Source organism: Euprymna scolopes, chromosome 12 (assembly GCF_053919585.1).
Source record: "Euprymna scolopes isolate OS-2025 chromosome 12, ASM5391958v1, whole genome shotgun sequence".
Classification (NCBI taxonomy): Eukaryota; Metazoa; Mollusca; class Cephalopoda; order Sepiida; family Sepiolidae; genus Euprymna; species Euprymna scolopes.
Window position 1 is genome coordinate 89,644,012 of NC_136493.1, and position 13,836 is coordinate 89,657,847.

A 13,836-nucleotide genomic window follows, 5' to 3' on the forward strand; every position below is an offset into this window, starting at 1 on the left:
TAGAGCTGCAAGTGAAATGCTAGTACGAAGGAGACTAGCAATAATTAAGCGTCTAGTTGACGAATACAGCTTGCAGGTAGACATTACGTTAGTCTCGTCGATGCAGAATTTGGCTGATAGCTTGACTCGAGTACCAAAGAGGTGGATCGATGCAATGAGGCAGGGATCCGATCTTCAACAACAAACATGCGCGACTGTAACGGATCAGTTAACACCTGACCAGATCCGTATGATACACCAGCAGATTGGACATCCTGGAATTCAGAGGACTGCATATTTTGTCCGAAGAGTATGCCCTGCAACTACAAAAGCATCAGTGAAAGCAGCCATACGTTCGTGTGAAGAGTGTCAGAGAATTGATCCGGCACCATCCCAATGGCAAAAAGGGAAGCTCGAGGTGGAGGGCAACTGGCAGCGAGTAGGGATGGACATAACACATTATGGGGGCAAACATTTTTTGACCATGACGGATTGTGGCCCGACGCGTTTCACAATATGGCGCCTGTTGACACGACAGGATGCAGCCAGCATTGTACAACAGTTGAGAGCCGTCTTTTTTTAACGTGGTGCCCCGATTGAAATTCTGACTGATAATGCCGCCACATTTCGATGTCAAGAATTTCAGAAATTCGTGCACGAATGGGGGATTAAAATGCATTATCGGTGTGCATATTATCCCGAGGGTAATGGTATAGCAGAACGGTGTCACCGCACCATCAAAAGAATTGCAGCCAGGACGCAGTGCTCTATTCCAGAAGCTGTGTACTGGTATAATATAACACCCAAGGACAATGCAACACCAGCAACTGCACCAGCCAATGGGATTTACCAATATGAACAGCGTGTGAAAGGAGTTGATGCCATACCATCAGTGGTGAGTGTTGTCAGTACACCATATCAGGTGGGAGACCTTGTTTGGATAAAACCCCCAAATGCTGGGTGCACTACGAAATTTTTCCGGGGAAAAATAGATGAAATCATAAGTCCTCAGACCATGTTGATTGGTGGCATACCACGTCACGTAAAAGATATCCGCCCTTGTTATACCTCTTCTGATTCTGAGGACGATGAGGAGGATCACACACCGTTCAGAGATGATCCTGATCACTTACTGCCCCTTCAGGTGAGCATAGAAACACCACCAACAGAACCAGATGAGGGAATGATGGGACATACTGATGACAATAGTGAGGAGAGCGATGGACACAAGGAAGTAATGCCTCATCGAAATACTCGACAGAGACGAATACTGCCCACCCCCCGTGATTGCGAAACCCAGCGAGAAGGGATGATGGAGCATACCGAGGAGATGACGCCTCCGATTCTTCGGAGAAGTACCCGACAAAGACGGATACTGCCCCCCTGCCCTGATTGTGAGACACCGCCTATGGAACCACGAGACGGGATAATGGAACAGACTGGTAGTAATGATGGTGGTAATGAAGAAAACAGCAATGAGGAAGTGCTTCTTCGAAGGAGTACCCGCCAACGACGATTGCCCGCATGTCCTGTTTGTGATCATGAGATCAGGGGGGAGTGTGGAGAAATGCGGGACTTACCTGGATAGACCACGTGCGGGTCGGTCACCGAAAATAAATAAAAAGAAAGAAAAGAAACGGTCAAGACTCTTATTTATAGAGTAGTGATCACGTGAGTTAGAAGAATATGCAAATAGAGGTGAACGAATTTGCGATATAAAAAGCCTGTGTTGTTAAGAGGAGGAGGAGACTGTTGGCAGAAGTCAGTGCTGTCAGACGTGCTTTAGAGTTTTGTTATTATATGCTGTGTTCGATTGTTGGGAGAGAGAAAAGAGAAGAGGAGGAACCAAGAAGACATTCTGCAGATACTTGACTTTGTGTTGGTTTTAATTTCTTACAAGATTCAAACATAAACCATTTTACAAAAAGTTGTAACGAGGGCGAAAATTACTTGATTCAAAAAACATCCACGTGTTTGCGCGTTTTGTAGGGTCTGTCTGCTGAAGAATAGAAGAAACCAAAATGGCGACGTACACATGATTTTGTCTTCAATAATCGTGCGGACCAACACCGAAATCTCGCTGATCGTATGCAGATTAGACGATATTTGACTGTAAATAAGGAATCCGCTTCAGGAACGAAGGAGTTCGTTTTTGTGGAAGGCGAGCTGCACACACGTGCTACATTAGGTGTGCAGAAATTTCGTGAAAAATAGTGAATAATTCCACCCCGTCTTTCCAAGCTTATAACTCCTCGAAAAATGTAACTCAAGCCCTAATTTATTTTTCAATTAAAGGAGCAAGGACCAAGGTTTCATTAAAAAAAAACAAAAAAAAACAAACAACGTGGTTTTTTTTTAAAAAGGCTTTAAACTTCGGACTTTATAGGTAAATTTCTAAAAAACACTACTTTTTTTGTTTTAAATTTGAATATATTATTTATTGACCTTTTCTCTTCAATTTGTGATATATAACACTTTGGTGAGTAAATTAATTATTTACTTTTTAATAGACATTTCAAAATGGGAGGCGTGAATTATTCGGCCCCCTGTCTTTCCAGGCTTATAACTACTCGAAAAATGTAATTCAAGCCCTAATTTATTTTCAATTAAAGGAGCAAGGACCAAGTTTTCATTAAAAAAAACAAAAGAAAAAACAAACAACGTGGTTTAAAAAAAAGGTTTTAAACTTCGAACTTTACAGGTAAATTTCTAAAAAACACTACTTTTTTTGTTGTAAATTTGAATATATTATTTATTGACCTTTTTTCTTCAATTTGTGATATATAACACTTTGGTGAGTAAATTAATTATTTACTTTTTAATAGAGACTTGAAATGGGTGGGGCGTGAATTTAAAAAAAAACGTTTGTCTAAAATATTATATTCAGTTTATTGAAAAGAGCATAAAATTTCACATTGACCCTGAAAATATCGTAAAAATAGAATCAATAGAAAAATTTTGATAGATTTTTAAAGTTTAAAAATTGAAAAATATTGAGTTCGTAAAATTCATTACTGTTTTTTAAAAAATAAAAAAATATTTCTATCACTTTTAAAACAACTTTAATAGTTTATTTTGGAAGTATAATCCATAAAGAAAATAAACAACCCACATTTAAAAGAGAAATTACGAGTTTTTTTTATATTTTATTCGGAGTTTCATGTTAGGGGTGTCAAAAGTTCCTACAAAAATTCTGATACACCTAGTGCTACATTGAAGCGTGGCGTGTTGTTAAAAGCTGAGAGAACAGATTGTAGTTAAGAGGGAGTGTGAATTACGTTATCAATGAAAAGAATCTGTTGTCAATTTCCATAGTTTTCAACTATATATATTTTACTAATTCTCTTCATCTTGGTTAATATGAAAGACATATTTTTTTCTTATTTAAGTTGTTATTTCTTTACTTTTGTAAATGCATGTTTGTAAGGAAAATACTTTTTTTTATTATTTTTATTTTTGTTATTTTCAGCCAATGAAAACGGCATCACTTATGAAGTTGGTGACATGTTTTCACATAAAGGTCTTGAGTGTATATGTACTTCTAACAGTGTCCTCAAGTGTGCCAAGGCAACGAAATTACCATCACTTGTACAAGTATTAAAAATGGTAATAAATGGGTTTATTATATTCGTATGCTAGCAGCATCTCTCTCTATTTGGGTTAATAGGAAAACAATGTTTTCTCGCCTTAATTTCAACTTGAAAATTGAAGTAATGAATATGATTACATCTGGGTATTTTCTCCTTACAAGGATATGATTGATTGATTAAACCATAAATACCGACTGGTAGAGAAGCCTCGGTCAGATGTCGAAAGTTACGCCGAAAGCCTCATGCAAAGTATATACCAGCTCCGACCATGAACACTCATTCAAGCAGGTGACTTATTAGATTATTAGCCAAATAAAATAGCCAAGACCACTTAGCTAGTTCAGACGAATATATTCCTTTCACAGAAGATATCAGAAAAATGCTTACAAAGTTTCAGCTTTATTAAGTGAAATAAACATCATTAAAATCAAGAAGTGCATCTTTGTTTGAAGAATTGTCGAAGACTCAAAAGAGATGTGAGATCAGATCTTCATTCGTATGTATTTTCTTTGGCAAGGAATGGTTGATATATTGGTATATTGGCAAGGAATGGTTGATATATTGGTATATTGGCAAGGAATGGTTGATATAGTGGTATATTGACAAGGAATGGTTGATATATTGGTATATTGGCAAGGAATGGTTGATATATTGGTATATTGGCAAGGAATGGTTGATATAGTGGTATATTGGCAAGGAATGGTTGATATAGTGGTATATTGGCAAGGAATGGTTGATATATTGGTATATTGGCAAGGAATGGTTGATATATTGGTATATTGGCAAGGAATGGTTGATATATTGGTATATTGGCAAGGAATGGTTGATATAGTGGTATATTGGCAAGGAATGGTTGATATAGTGGTATATTGGCAAGGAATGGTTGATATATTGGTATATTGGCAAGGAATGGTTGATATATTGGTATATTGGCAAGGAATGGTTGATATATTGGTATATTGGCAAGGAATGGTTGATATATTGGTATATTGGCAAGGAATGGTTGATATAGTGGTATATTGACAAGGAATGGTTGATATAGTGGTATATTGACAAGGAATGGTTGATATATTGGTATATTGGCAAGGAATGGTTGATATATTGGTATATTGGCAAGGAATGGTTGATATAGTGGTAGCCGGTGTAGGAGAGCAGCAGCAAATACGTTGCATGAGGCAAAATTTAATGGACTTATTTTTAGCTTGGGATATGTGTTGGAACATTGTCATACAACAGAACTGGATGTTTTTTGTTGACCAGTGCTGAATAAATATGCTGTATGTTAAATCACGTCGGGGTCACCATGAATGTAGAATAGAATGAGAAAGTTAGGCAGGAAGATGGTTGTTCACATTACATTTAAATTTCTACATGTTTCTACAATCGGGGAAGCAGAGAGCAGGGAGAGAATTCAAAATGTAAGCTGTGCAAGGAAAGAAGTGATCTGAGTAGACAAGTTTTCTAGCATCTGGGGCTTCTACAATGAACAGGTGGGATTTTGCTGCTAGTTGTGTCTGTTGGGGGGGTATTTGCGTTGAAAAGGTATAACTGCAGTAAGGTCGTCAGTGCATGTTCCATTCAAGTAGTTGTAAAACAGGCACAAGGATGTAATATTGTGGTGAAGGGACAGGGGTTGGACTTTAGTAGACAGTGTGGGGCCTATTAGTTTACAGACACTATTTTGAAGCCTGTCCAAGAAAGAACATCTTGAGGGTAAAGTCATTCTTGGAATAGAAAAGATGTAATTCCAAGAATAAAGAATGGCAGCATAAATAAAGTTAGAGGAGCTTTCCCAGGCAAAACTTGAACTCAGTTACCATCAGCAACAACGTAGTATTCTTCTTGTTTTGATGCAAAAAATATAACTAGAGAATTCAATAAGATTCACTCATTTTATATAGCTGTTCTAGCATCTGAGTGGTTTGTTCTTATCAGACATGGTTATAAACAGAATCGCCTAAATTTATAGGGGCATAATCTTCAAATATGCTAAAAATATTGCAATAGAAAGACTAGTGGTTGGTACATTAACTTAGATGTGGCAACAGTATTCCATGCATGAGAGAATGATGGCTTTTTGGAGATATGCAGGCATGTGAAGTTTTCTAGCCCGGTAGAGGGAGTACACTTAATTTGCAGCAGACTTGGTACTATTTTCTATGTATTTATTCCAATTTATGTTGTCAGTGAATGATAGGCCATATAGTTGAACGTTAGACTCCTGGGAAGGGTACTATCAGCCATGGAAATGTTTCTTATAATTGTTGAAGGAAAGAAGTTTTGTCTTAGTAGCATTAAATGTAACCATCCATTTTGTGATCTGATTCTGAATATCATTTTCCAAAGATTCAGCCGTTGTTTTGGATACATGTGTGCATTCAATTTAGCTGCATGTCTTGAATCAAGCATCTTTTTGTTTTGTTTAGTTTTATGGCATATCAACGACTTTTGCGTCATTTAATGCCGAAACATTAATTGTAATATATTAGATGTTGATTAGAGAATTGTGTCACTGGCATATATTTCCATCTCACACGTGATTGATTCAGAAATTTCGTTTATGGAGATGAAGAATGATAAATAATTAAGACCCCTGAGGCACACCTGCATTAAGTGATGGTGTTTAGAAGTTACCCTATTATTGAATATAGAATGTAGGACATCAGCAAATATACCAAAAATATGCGTTTGATTTGTCTCCATGTTGAGAACAGAGCGGGGTGCTATCAGTAAATTTACCCATCTCAGATGTAATTTCATCAGAAAAGTCGTGTATAAAAATCAGAAATGTTTGTTGATCATCACTTGGGGCATACCCATATTAATGATGATGTCAGACTATCGAGAACGGCCCCCCCCGGATCTCTCTTTTTAGCTAAAAAGAATGATTATCTTACATAATCCGTCCAGTAATACTGCACGGATAAGAAGAGTTTCAAATAAATCTTCATAAGATTTTATTTGTTCGAAATCAAGTGTGTAGATTGAAATAAGAAAGAACGACTCGAAGAAATTGTCATATATGTCATATATTTTTCTAATCATTTTTCAGGGTACGGTGACTTATAATTAGAATGACTTTTAGTTCAAAAACGTGATGCTCATAGACATTTCTTTCTATTAAATACTAGCAGGTCGCCCAGCATTGCTCGGTCATAAGATATGCTTAAATAGGATATTTTAATTCATGCAGATTACATATTTATTATTATCGAGACAATTATCTATCGATTATTATATTGAACCTAATATAGTAGTGAGATCAAAACTATATATATATATATATATATATATATATATATATATGACTTAGGTGCCATCAGCTAGAATTGAAACCAAAACATACCACTCTTCACCCTCATATTCGTTTACCTCTGAACCTATCCCATATGCGCATGCAATAAATCTGCTGGTATGCAAATCCAGTGATTATCGGTCTTTCAAAATATTATTGGCTGTGATATTTTATAAAGACAATCCCAGCTAAATGAAAATTGCTCAATATACCAGATAGAGTATCTATTTTGAACTCTGTCAAGGCAAGAAAAGCTGCTTCTAGCAGCACCTGCCCATCGTTGGCTGTACCTGGCTTTTATATAGACAGAGAATTGCATCAGCAGTGAGATATCTACTGGAGCGGTAGAAGGATCCCACCATTTTTCCAGTGACCTTGGCAATGGATTTGATATACTTGTTCCATTTCAAATCAGGAGTAAAGGTCAAGCCCAGAAGCTTATCAAAACATGATGCCTCCCCAAGACAAGAGCCGTTCATTTCACTTGATGCCAGATGGGCATCAGAGAGTTGATGATGTAAAGATAGAAGCTTGGTTTTAGATGCATTAAAAGTAACCAGCCACCTCTTGCCCCATTGTACAATGTGCTCAAGATCAGAGGAAAGAAAATCAGAGAGAAGTTGGTCATTTACGGTCTTTGATGTGCTGCCATAGATTGTAGTGTCGTCAGCACAAATGTCTATGAATGATGTAAGGACGTGATTTGGAAGATCATTAATGTAGATCAGGCAAGAGAGTTGGGCCCAGGATGGACCCCTGAAGAACTCCAGCATTAATGCTGAGAGCTTTTGATTTCTGCCCATCAACCACTACTCTTATGAACCTATCAGAGAGAAATGATTTAATGATTGAGAAAACATTTCCAGCAATACCATAGCTGGGGATCTTGTGAAGTAGACCTTTATGCCATACCTTATTAAAGTCCTTTGATGTGTTAAGAGCAACTGCCCTGGAGAGGAAGCCTCCATCAAGAGATTCGCTAATCCTATGAGATATAACTGTAAGCACGTCTGCTGTAGATCTAGCAGAACGGAAACCATATTGCACGTCACTAAGAAGGTTATTTTTGCTGAGATGTTCCATATCCCTTTCAGTTCTCTGGCCAGTTCTATGTATTTACTTTGCTTTTCCATCTCCTTGATGTTCACCCTGTAGTCTGCTGGATGGCTAAATATATGATCTGGCAGATTTTCCTTCTTGTTATCTATTATAACATCTGGTCTCCTTGCTTGGATGGGTTTATCCATTTGTACCTCCATGTTTCAGGGACATCTACCGGTTTGTGCTTATACCATTATTATTATTATTATTATTATTATTATTATTATATAGAAGTATCAGGTTGACAAAAAAGTTCTTGTGGTTTTTAACTTTTAAATTCAGATGAACATACTTTGACTCAAACAAAAATTTATTGATCGAATCAAGCACCATCAGAATCAACACACTTTTGCCAATACAAAACAAGTGTGTTTATGCCAGCAACGTAAAAATCTTGCGTTCTGACGGCGATGAAGTTGCTGAAACCGTTTTTGATATCGCCTAGGTTTTTGAAGCATTTCTCATGCAGAAAGTTGTTGAGATGCTTGGAAAAATGAAAAAGTGGTAGTTGGTAGGTGAGAGGTCTGGAGAGTATGGCAGCTGAGGCAGAGTTTCGTAGCCCAATTCATTCAACATCTGTAGGGTTGGTTTAGCAACGTGTGGTCAGGCATTGCTATGGGGAGAATTGGGACTTTTCTATTGACAAATGCTGGGTGTTGTTGAAGTTTCTAATGCATTTCATCCATTTGTTCACAGTATTTCACTATAATGATAAATATAATATAAACTATAATGGACGGTTGCCGTTCAATTCGTGAAGCACCCATTTATCAAGTTTTTTTATCTTTCCAATCTCTCTTACGTGGTTGGAAATTGTTGTATACGTTACGTCTAATTCCAAAGCAAGTTGTGTATGGATTGGCTTCAACTAAGGCACTTAATTGATCGCTGCAGCCACGAAATTTCTTGTGCTGTGTGTTCAACAGTGGTTTCTGGGTCAAATGCTTAATTGATATTGCAAGCTGTTTCAGCAGCTTTTCGGCCTAGCTTGAATTGAAATAAGAAAATTGTGCAAATTTGCTTTTTTTCCCATCTTGTATTCAACGTCCTGAAAAGGAGACATAATTGTTTTAAAACGATTGCAATTGAAATGATTAGATTGAGTGAAAAACAATCTTTGAAATGATATATATAAAGTAAAGCTATTATAAAGAAAACTTATTTGAAAATACCTCATTTGAAATCAAAATAAAAAATTCTGCAGAAACCTTCAGTATGGCAAATTATTATTTACGTGTTTATGATGTGAATAGACATACATATATAAATTACATAATGATGATAAAACTAAGGCATTAAAAATATTAACAAATCAAATGATTATAATCAGCTTAGCATTCGCATGCAACATGAATTGAAACAAATACATTGAAGAAATTGCCAATACTGCTGCAAAGAAGGTGACCTCTCTTTACTGTGCAAGGAAATTACTCACACCAGAGAGTATCCTATATTTCTAGAAAGTCACAATTCGATCATACATGGAGTATTGTTACCACATTTGAGCTGGTGCGTCTTCCACTTGTCTTCCATTCATAGATAGGGTCCAAAAAGGAGTCTAAAATCTAATAGGTGCAGCACTGTCAGCCAAGTTCCAACCTCTGTCCCATCACCGCAATGTTACATCCCTGTGCCTGTTTTGCAAGTATTTTAATGGAATGTGATCTGATAAACTCAAAACACTTTTGCCACTTCAACATACATGCCCCTTACTAACCCAACATGCAGCAAAATCACACCCCTTTACTGTTGAGCTCCCTAGGTGCTAGACTTTGGAATTCACAAATATTCTCTGATATCTCAAAAAGTTCTGACTGTTCCAGTTCCCGATTCCATTTAAGATTAATCGTCTCAATACTAATATATATATATATATATATATATATATATATATATATATATATAGTCTTTGAAGTTTTTAACCTTTAAAACTATACAAAAAAATATTTTTTATCATTCGTTAGAAAACCATCTAGTCAGTAAGTCATTTAATCACCTGCAATCACTGCATCAACTCGCTCTCGAATTTACTATAATACTAATAATTTATTTTTCAAGGGATCATCAGTTGTTTACCATGAAACACTGTTTCGGGGATTTAATATGTATATAATTATAAAACTCAAATGACCTTGTAACGATGTATGTAACCCACTTTCCGATTTACGACATTTGGTTACGCATGCGCGCATGGCCTGCGCACTGAAATATTAACGTTATTATTTCGAAATTATTATTTAACATGGGAAAAGTGGGGTTTAAAATAACTTAAACGTAATACAGAAATGAACGATGTAAAAAAAAAAAAAAGCAGATATATCAAAATTTGAATTTAACTATAATAAGTATTATGGTATCTGTTCAGTGCACATTTACCCATAAGTATGGCCAACCACTTATAATTCAGTAACTGTAATTTTTTTTTTTTCAAAAATAATCAATTATAATAAACAGAACGACTCATAGAAATCTATCTATATTCTTTTTCATTTTAATATACTTTCATAGAAATGTTTCTGTTATGTAAAAAAAAAACTATTTTCTTTACGTCACAAGTGTCACGCTCATACATGAATTTCATAGCTAATATAACATACTGACCCAACGGGTCACGGGTAGTCAAGTATATATATATAAAAGAGAACGTGTGTGTCTGTGTGTCTGTCTGTGTACATTTCCCTACGCAATAACTCTGTCAATTTTAAGTCTACTGACTCCAAATTTGAAATACGAGGTAGTGAGATTTGGGAAAATCTTTGTAATTGGTTATCGGCCAGAAATTTGGTTGCTGAGGGGTCAAAGTTCAACAATTTGACCTTTGAGAACTCTACCAAACTCCTCCACCAATTTTGGTCTGAAAACTTGAAATTTTAGATATAGGTTCCTTGGACATGGATCTAACTTAATAACTTGATTTGAGCCCAAAACAATAAATGTTCAGGTGTCATAATAGGGGTTAAATTTTTTAAAAATTGACCTCTGCGGTCTCTACCAAAATACTCAGTCAATTTCTGGTCTAAACATTTGAAATTTTACATAAAGGGTATTCAAAGATAGAGCAAGCTTTTTAATCGGTTTCGGTCGAAAATCTTTAGTTACCAATATATAAATGTATGTATGTATGTTTGCATGTCGGCCTAAAACTTTCAACAGAGGCAACGGATTTTTACAAGACCAGTATCGTTTTGAAGCTCGACCTCTCATGCGACAAATATCGGAAGATTAGCTAAAGACATTAATTTCTTCACCTATAATAGGGCAGTTGTCTACAGGGGAGGTCGCTTTTTCCGCCGATATTTTTTATAGTCATCCTCTCCTTTTGATTATCTAGCGTTAAATTAAACCTATCTCACTTCCGGTTTGGCGATGGTCGTAACAGCAAAGAAATTAGGTTTTTTCTCTTGTTCTTTTCCTCCTTCGCAGTACGGGTTCGAGCCTGCCTTCCTACTACTACTTTTTAAATTTTTTTACTTAACATGCACATCCAAACACCCGAGCAATGCCAGGCTGAAATGCTAGTATATCTATATATCTATAAAAGTGAACATGTCTGTGTATCTGTGTGTCCGTCTGTGCGCCTGTCCGTGTGTGTACATTTCCCTATGCAATGACTTTGTTAATTTGTAGTCTACAGACTTGAAATTTGATATACAGAGTACTGAGATTTTGGAAAATCTTTGTGATCCATTTTCGGTCAGAAATTTGGCTGTTAAGGAGTCAAAGTTCAACGATTTGACTTTTGAGAACTCTACCAAACTCCTCTGACAATTTTGGGTCTAAACACTTGAAATTTTAGATATAGGTTCCTTGGACATGGATCTAACTTAATAACTTGATTTAAGCCCAAAACAATAAATTTTACGGGGTAAATGTTAGGGGTCAAAGCTTTTTAAAAATTGACCTCTGCAAGCCTATCAAATTACTCAGGCAATTTCTGGTCTAAACATTTGAAATTTTACATAAAGGGCATTCAGAGATAGGGCAAGCTTTTTCATTAGTTTGAGTCGAAAAATTTTAGTTACCAATATATAAATGTATGTATGTATGTATGTTCGCATGTCTGCCTTGAACTTTCGAAAGATGCGACGGATTTTACCAAAATCAGTATCATTTTAAAGTTCGACCTTTCATACGACAAATATCGAAAAATTGACTAAAAACATTAATATCTTCACTAGGCACTTTTTACAGGGGAGGGTCGTTTTTTTTTTTGCGGATATTTTTGAAAGATATCCTCTACTTTCAATTGGCTAGCCTTAATGTAAACATAAGTCACTTCAGGTTTGGGGGTGATAGATATCTAAGCATACTAAAAGATAAAATTACCATCATTTAATAAGCTTTAATATTTTAACTTATTAAAATATAAATTAATCATTGATTTAGTTCAACCAGTAAATATATATAGAAAATCCATAAGACGAAAAAATGCCTTGTATTTGATATTTGTGTGTATCTCCGTGTACATTTATGTATATGCTGGTCTGCACGTATATGTATCTGTACTCGCATTTATGCATGTGTGTGTGCATGTACATATATATATAAGTGCATAAGGAAACAAAATAAAAGACAAAATAACTACTATTTAATAAGCTTAAATATCCCACCTTTTAAAATATATAAATATAAATTAAATTAAGCATCTACTTCGATAAAAATAGAAAAGGTTCAACGTTAATTTCAAAACAATAGACACAAAACAAAATAAGAAGAAATTAATAAATAAATAAAAAAAATTAAACAAAAAGACGCCAAAATTTCATGGACGGACAAGGTGACCCAATTTAGTTAAACTTTTTCAATAGTTGAAACACCTCTAAATGACCGGAATTGGATCTCCACTATCGCCCCGTCAGTAACCATAACAACCGTGTTCACAGGCTTCCATTTCTACTCCCGTACTGTTTTCACACACTTCCTCTATATTATTATATTACCCCCTCCTCTTCACTACTCCTCGTAACCTTAAAATGCACTTTCAACTCTCCCCTTCTTAACCCCTCCCCCTTCTTTTAACAGAAACTAGATCTTCAGAATCAATTAAAACCCATAAGAACTTTAATCTTTGCCCATTGCCAGTGATGGAAATTTTTCTCTCCTCAAAATTTAAAAGGTCTGGAACCTTTTAAATTTTGTACCTTAATTTTTCTTGCCTGATGATATCTAATATGACTGAAACGGTCTGCACATCGTAGCAAGATAGGACTGCATTTACATAAAAAATAATATATATATATATATATATATATATATATATATATATATATATATATATATATATATATATACTTTTATGGTTTTCTTGTCAATGTTCCAAGAATAATGTTTTTTTCGGTTATAGCAGGATAGTCAATTATATAATATAAATAGTATTATATCAAATATACTACATTTGTTTGATGCTCAATGATATTCAGAGTATATATACATATATATATATATGTATATATATATATATATGTATATATATATATATTTCTGTAGAAATATATTTTATTATAATATATACCATTCCTTATTTCAGAAGCTCAATACAATTACAGAGCAATATAGTGAATAAATGACAAAAAAACTATATTCCAAAATTCATGATGTTGACCATGTTATAATTTATTCCTTTTATTTAGTTGACATTTATAATTCTTGACAGTATCTGTTTCATAGCGTAAAATCAATCACTTAATTATTATATCAATCAGTGAATCTATTATGCCCTTAACTCATCAGCATATTGCAGCATTAAGAATAGATTATATAATGTTAAAATGATTTTTTTTAAATTTTAATGCTGCAATATTTTAAGTTATAAATTCATTATATTTTTTACTAGAATACATTGTCCTTTTCTTTTCCAGTTTTAACACCTAG

At 35.0% G+C, this 13,836-nt stretch overlaps 1 protein-coding gene across 6 annotated transcripts in view; it reads left to right on the plus strand.

Annotated features, from left to right (window-relative positions):
* LOC145291415 (uncharacterized) overlaps positions 1–13,836 on the plus strand; it is a 91,444-nt gene that overhangs the window by 11,607 nt on the left and 66,001 nt on the right. For 3 of the 6 annotated variants that reach the window (XR_013869409.1, XM_080137227.1, XM_080137225.1), the window contains one exon: positions 3,449–3,585. The exons of the other annotated variants lie outside the window; for them this stretch is intronic. The gene's annotated coding sequence lies outside the window, so the exon portion shown is untranslated. The remainder of the gene's footprint in view (positions 1–3,448; positions 3,586–13,836) is intronic. 6 annotated transcript variants of the gene reach the window in all.